Source organism: Ruditapes philippinarum, unplaced genomic scaffold, assembly GCF_026571515.1.
Source record: "Ruditapes philippinarum isolate M1 unplaced genomic scaffold, ASM2657151v2 ctg1928_1_1_1_1, whole genome shotgun sequence".
Taxonomy (NCBI): Eukaryota; Metazoa; Mollusca; class Bivalvia; order Venerida; family Veneridae; genus Ruditapes; species Ruditapes philippinarum.
The window spans coordinates 199,833-207,199 of NW_026865553.1; the positions used below are offsets into that span (position 1 = coordinate 199,833).

Below are 7,367 nucleotides of genomic sequence, written 5' to 3' on the forward strand. Positions count from 1 at the left end.
CTAACCAAAACACATCATTATCTGCAAAAGTTAAGATCATTTCAGTGTTGATAAAATTAAGATGATGATATGTTTTCTATTTTGATTCATTTAACCTCGTAATCATTAGAAACTAACTGTAGAACATGGTTAAACACTGTAAATTGGTTTAGATAAAATATTTTCAGAACGCAAGAAACAAATTGAACTATTTCCGATGATAAGGCAATGTACTAGTACGGGAACCGAATATTCTATCTTTAGTTTATATAAAAATAAAGCAATTGCAAATGAATAAACACATGAATAAGATTTGTTTCTTAAATCATACTGATAATGTTTAAGTATGTTTAAGGCTGAAATGTATTTTTTTTGTTTTGACTGTCTTCAGTGAGTGTTGATTTATTATCACGTTTAGGATGTTTGAATTTAACTTTCAGCAGCTGTCCATGATAAGCAGCCTTTATAACCTTTCAAATCATACTATTAGTTCCGCCCATTTTTTTCTCATTTAAGGGGCAAGGATTTTTTTTTGGGGGGGGGGGGGGGGGCTATTCGCTACTTTCCATGAAATGGTTCGATGATAATTGATAATTGCTGTTGAACATTTCATATCCGCTGATTTTTATATTCAAAATCTCACCATTTTCATGTTAAAATGTAAAATTATGCTGGTGCCTTGGACTGTAGCTTGCATTTGTCTTAACCGTCGATGAATAAGTTCAATCTAACCACCTTTTTAGTTCAGTTTTTGGCGTTTTTTAAGGGTTTCATATTTTTTTTTATTGTGCTCAAACCACCTCTTCAGTTTTTAGGCGTTTTAAAAGATTCCACATTTCTTTCTACCATGGATTGCTAAACGATATTTTATTTAAATTTACGCCATTCATTTTCGATTCAAAATTTTTAACTCTTTTATGTTTTGTAATATTTATATAAATTTGTTAAAATTTATTGGCACGTATGAGCATTGTTGATAGTTAGAATGTCGATAGCGGTCAATTATCTTCCTTTATTGCTTCTTGACCAATCCTTACATAAGAAAAAATATATGTAATACATGTAATACTTTTTAGTGTTTACGATAAAAGTATTTAAAGTTTACAACTTTAATCACTGCTTTTGGTTTTGATCTAATCTTAATAACTATTATCAAAATAATGCTGCACGGTTGTAATTTTCATTTCAATGGAAAGTCATGACTTATAATTTTTTTCTACACACAGCTATTTTAATGAAAATACAAATATTAGCATGTTCAGCGTGATTGCTGAGTACATTCTAATCCTAAGAGTCATGAAAAACACTCTATCCTTAAATCGTAATTTGATTCATATAAAGAAACTTATACTATGCTACTGAATGTTGACATATATTGCTTAAACCACCGTAAACAAAATTTATTTACCAGGGAATACTTAACGATGACATGTTAGTTGTTTTTTGTGCGTGGGAGGGGGGGGGGTACATTTCTTTAATTTATTGAATCCATAGAGCGTTTCTAAGTAACTGCGTTTTAAGACCATTTTACTTTAATTTCAAACTAAACATCAAATATATGATGTGTGTGTTTAGTAAATAGGTAGTTTAATTCACTAAATTGCAGGATTGTTTAAAAGAAATTATAAGGCAACTAACGATTCAGTGAACAGCATTCGCGTTCCGTAAAAATCAAATTCTATAAATTTCAAAAGAAGTCTTTGAGTATATTACATGTAAAAGATAAAAAAAGGAATAAGCTTTACAATGTATATTAAACCAATGAGAACTATGTCAGGTTATTAGTGTAATTGCAACTGTTGTTCTTGGAACAAGGGTCAAGAAAATAGACATATAAATTGTGTTCGAAAAATGTATTTTCATCAATTATTGTATTTTCCCCAACAAAAGAAATGACAAACAATGTTACCTTACAGATATGAGAAAATATAAGATGTATCAAAATGATTGATTTAAAAAATGATTTAACTAATCAATAGCAATATGTATATTTTTGTTGATTTAAGTTGTCAAAAAGGCCTTTTTGTTTCAAAACTGTACAAGACATGCCATGCAATATATACAATGTTTGCATCTATTCAGTATCGACGGTGGTATTAATCTGTTTCGTTGCCGAACACGAAGTCATCGAGTTTCTTGTAGTTCTTGCATGAATGGCCGAGCCTGATGAGACCAAAGCTCATTTCAGATTTTTGTTCGGCCATACATATATTGTTGGCGCAATCCATCATCTGTGCATCCTGAAATGATAGAATAATCATTTAGGAAAATTATAAAATTTACGTCAAAAGACTAAATTTACGATGCCACTGTCATGTTTTCTACTGATTTAAATAATTTGCAGATTTTAAATAGAATTTCTGTTCAATGGACAATGTGACATTGTACTTTTTTCTCCTTGATTTATATGTCTGGACGTAAATGCATTCAGCATCATTTTAATCTATAGTAACTACTGGTAGAAAATGTCTTCAAGGATTTACTCTTTTCAAGACGTTGATGTAAACATATATGATAATCTTTTAATCAATCTTGAAGACAACTAAGATATTATAAAGAGGTTCCTAATGGGATTGACATGAGCTTATTGGAGTATTAGCGGGAATCCAATTCGGAGCCTAATCTGAGAAAGAAAACTTCACTTAAATGTTCCGTTCTAAATGTTTATCGTAAAATACTTTTGCTCCAGGAGTGTTTTAATCTTAATGTCCTAAAACGGTAAATATCATGAATGGAACGATGTAATATTCGGCAAATATTTCCTTGGTCTTTGGTTGGTATGAACAAAAGGGATCAGAAGAACAGAATACAAATGTAAATAAATTTTAAAAAAGATGGTTAGTGTTTTTTTTGCAAAACTTAGCACCTGGGACCAAAATGAAAGATGACGCTCGATATTGACGATCTTAATTTACTTTACTTTTCCTGAACCAAGAAATTTATATAATGCCTGTGACAATAATGTTGAATTCTATGTTGTGTTTGTTTGTTTGTTTCATTTTACGCCTTTTCCCAACAGTATTTCAATCATATAGGCGGGTAGTTTCCTAACCATCGTTCCTGGAGAGTTACACCAGTACTAGACTACCTTCCTCCGCGCTAAACTACCAAAGCATCTCCCAGAGATCGAACCCACGCCAGAGAGGTAACTGGATTAGACGTCATCGACTCTAACCCCACGACCACGGAGGCGGTTATGTAAAATGTTAAAAGATAATTTAGACAGTAAATATACACTCACCATGCTATCAAAACATATGTTGCACATAAATAGGCAAATATCTGTTGGCGAGAAGTGATTCAAAGAAAATCGAGGATAGACTGGCGTTGACAATACAAGTCCTGTTGTCAAAAGACAAGCGCAGAAGACGGCAATAATTTTGGAATCCATTGTTTCTGAAATGAACAAACGATTTTTCATGAATTGGTAAGCAATATAAAGATTTTTGAAGTGAATAAACATTTAAGAATATATAGCCTGTATTCCATTCATACGTGAGCGCAACGTGAACGAAATGCGTGAGCATGAAGAGTGATTTTTTACGGACACACTATTTCATTACGTTTGCGTTTTACGTTTGCGTATAGATGGTATACCGACCTAAAGTTATAATTAATGAAATATTTTACAAGATTTACAAAAGGTTTAATTATGTTGTTTACAAATGTATATGATTTCATGGTCGATTTCCGGAAGATTTCTTAAACAGAATACAGCTGTTATTTTATCACGTATAGATATTGTAAACAAAATAAAAAGTTCCGGGACAAAAAGTCACTTTAACCATTTTGCATTGATTTTGTTAATTCTTATGATAGAATGCGACAGTATTTTTCTGTCGGAAAGAGAATTTTTGAATTCTTCTTTTTAAAAAATATTTTTTTTAAACTAAAAAGAGAAGATAACTAGACTTATACACTTAAACGGAAAAAATAAAGCAAACATATGATTTATTTGTTCTAGCGCATTTAAATGTAATTTTAACGATACTATTTGAAAAATACTTTAAATTTTGTAATAATATCAGTGTTACATGTCCTTTATTCGTCAACGTGTTTTTTTTAATTGATAACAGTTGTATTTATAACGATTCTAGAAGGACCAGACTTTACTAATATAATTATTTGTATATTAACTGTTAGATATAAGTTAACATTGATATAAGTTAACATTGATATAAGTTAACATTGATATAAGTTAACATTGATATAAGTTAACATTGAGGAGACATGCACATGGATTTTTATTGCATCTTATTATTTTTGTTCTTTTTGTTTATTACATGTAAACTCTTTACGAAGTCTTGTACTTTTGGTACGTTTTTACTGCTTAAGTGATTTATAGCGGTCTGTGCATAAAGACAATTTTACAGTTTACAGTAATGATCACTCGACAAACTACACGTAGCTTTTTATAGCAATGTCAAGTGAAAAAACAGGTATATTAAAGAAGTCTAAAAACAGCTTTATTATATCATAAAACTATTTAGTACCTTCCATATTTATAAATTGTTTGACTAATACAGAAAATGAAAATAGGATTAAACAATATTTGTTTGTTAATAATTGAATTATTTATAATTTCGGTTGGAGCAAATTTAAATTTTGACAAAAAATAGTAATAAATTAAAATTTGGGTTATTATGTTTTGCTAAAATTTTTTTAAATTCCACCCGGTTTGGGGGCAAAAAAAGTTAAAAATTTTGGCATTCGTTTGCATGATACTGACTATCTTTGCTTATCTTATTTTCAAACTTATATATATCTAAATAATTTGAAAAGCCTTTTCCCAGTACACCTTATCTGAATCCATCCTAAACACTGTCACAATCATGTTAATTATCTCAATTTATTTGATTTTTTTACCTAGAAAAACGCTAGACATGTGTCTCCGTTTTAGATATAAAAGGTGTACACGTTTTCCGTTAAAATATAGTCAAGAATACGCCGATTGATTTCAACACTTTTCTTTATTCTCTATAATGGAATACATACCAATGTTATACAACAATGCGTATTCTTGATGTTTTCCATTATTGAGATTAAAGAAAAGTGTTAAAAGAAATCTGCGTATTCTTGACTATTTTAACGGAAAACATTTACAAAATGTGTCATTTATCAGACTGTGTAGTACAAGACAACTTGAAAAAGAACCCATGACAAATGTTTTTTGTTTGTTTGTTTTGGGTTTTACGTCACATCGACACAGTAAAGGTCATATCGCGACGTTCCGGCTTTACTGGTGGAGGAAGAACTCAGGTGCCCTTCCGAGCATTTTTTCAGGCACGAACGGGCACCTGAGTAGAACCACCGACGTTCCGTAAGCTAGCTGGATAGCTTCCTCACATGAAAGAATCCAAAGTCCCTGTCGGGATTCGAACCCACAGCGGTGAGGGGCAAGTGGTTTGGAGTCAACGCCATGACAAATGTAATTGACACATGTGTATAAGGATATGTAATACCATGTTGATATCTTTCAGAATTTTAACGCATATATCATTTAGTTTATACATTTCCTAACTTGTGATTCCGCATCAAGAGACACAACCTTGGAAGCAAGTTTAAACTTCAATTGCAGTGAAAAATACAATAGAAAAAATAATATAATATAGCCAAAACAAATTTATGAAGAAATTTTAAAAAAGCATATGAGTACCTAAATTGAAAAAAGAGAATATTCATTAATGTCCAACAGAGTGGATGGCGCATGCGCGAAATCATACCTCCTTAAATTATAATATTAATATATTTTGTTAGGGAGCGTTTTATTTCCTTTCATACATAGTAAATTGTGTTAATTTAAAGACGTACTGTTTGCTATTTGAACATAAGAATATTATTTCCTGGTGTTATGAAGATATTCTATTTGAAAATTACACAGCTGTTTCTCATAAGAATCAAAATTTTACTTCTGTAATTGCCAATAAATAATTACTGCAGCATTATTATAACAACATGTCTTTTTCACCACAAAGATCTCATCATTTGTGAATTATTTCATGGCATATTTGTATAAGTAATTTACTGTTTATTTCATGTATGTTATTTTGTAAGATTAATTTAAACTATTGCCATTGTTAAGTAGCTCATATGTCTTAGCAAATGTAATCACATAAAACTCAATTATTTAATAACATATATCTTTGACTGTAACTTGTTCAAGCTTTGAAAAAGAAAATTGGTTATAAAAATTTTAATTTTAAATGATTTGTAAAAAACATAAGTCCCCAAAACCCAAATAAACCAAAAAAGGGGAAAATTTAAAAATTTTTAAAAATTTCTGTGTGGCCCCAAAAAAAGCCCAAAATATTTGTCGTTCCCCGTAAAACCAAATTTTAAAAGCAAAAAGATTGAAATTACATAAGTTGTCTAGAATAAAACGTAATATATACACACAATAAATGATTTTTTTATAAACAGGCAATAATGCTTACGATTTTCACAATGGAAATCACCTGAATGCGAAAGGAATATAATTGCAATATAACAAAAAACATCTTTAAAAAAATTATTAAGGTTTCTAAATTACTCAAACGCTAATTCTGAATCGTATTACATTAATAACTATAAAAAAAACTTTTCTACTGATTGCCCTTTTTTACCATTAATTGTTGTATACTAAATGATGATACATTTGAGTTACACGTAATTACATAACATCAATTGGCATAACAAAGTTCCCTACATGAAAAAAAAAATAATTAAAAACAAAATATTATCTGTACAATTTTGTATTCTTAGTTAATGTATGCAAATTTTACTCTGACATATTTTAATATTTTTATCTTAAACAAACATTTTGAAAATAATTTAGTTTTCGTCGCAATGTATGTTTTCAAAGTTAGATAAAGCATTCAATGATTTAATATTACATTTTAGGTTTTTCAAATTAAAATATATATTCTTTATAACAATTTTTGAGTTATTAACACGGTAAAAATGATTAAAATCCGACTCACCTCGTATTCCTTTCTTTGTTCAAACGTTGTAAAAGATACTTCTGTAAGAAAGAAATCTTCAATACCTACGCTATATATACAGTCGTCACGGAATGTCACATCGCGTTGTCAATCAGATTCAATCACGTCTTTTCCTTGGCAAGTTTTCATTGGCTTCTTTGCAAATCAATTGGATTTTCTTGCCTCTGCTAGCAAAATTCCTCCTAGAGACATACGGATTTGATATTGTTACCAATATAAGCATTGGTATAGTTGCATATTATTCAATGTTTGAAAGATGTGATATTTTTTATAATTGAGTGTTTTGCGTTGCAACGAATATGAATTTAAATCTACTCTAACGCAATACTTTACAAGATCGTTTTGCAAACGGTTAAAGATATTATTTCACAAATTTCAAGAGAGTTAGTTTGGCCAATTTTTTCAGAC

At 29.9% G+C, this 7,367-nt stretch overlaps 1 long non-coding RNA gene across 1 annotated transcript; it reads right to left on the bottom strand.

The window, feature by feature from the left end:
• Positions 1 to 1,817: 1,817 nt before the first annotated feature.
• On the bottom strand, positions 1,818 to 7,065 carry LOC132729519 (uncharacterized). The gene is made up of 3 exons (XR_009625634.1): positions 6,939 to 7,065; positions 3,221 to 3,375; positions 1,818 to 2,219 (listed from the first exon to the last, which is right to left on the bottom strand). It is a non-coding gene; the product is annotated as an uncharacterized LOC132729519 (long non-coding RNA).
• Positions 7,066 to 7,367: the final 302 nt, after the last annotated feature.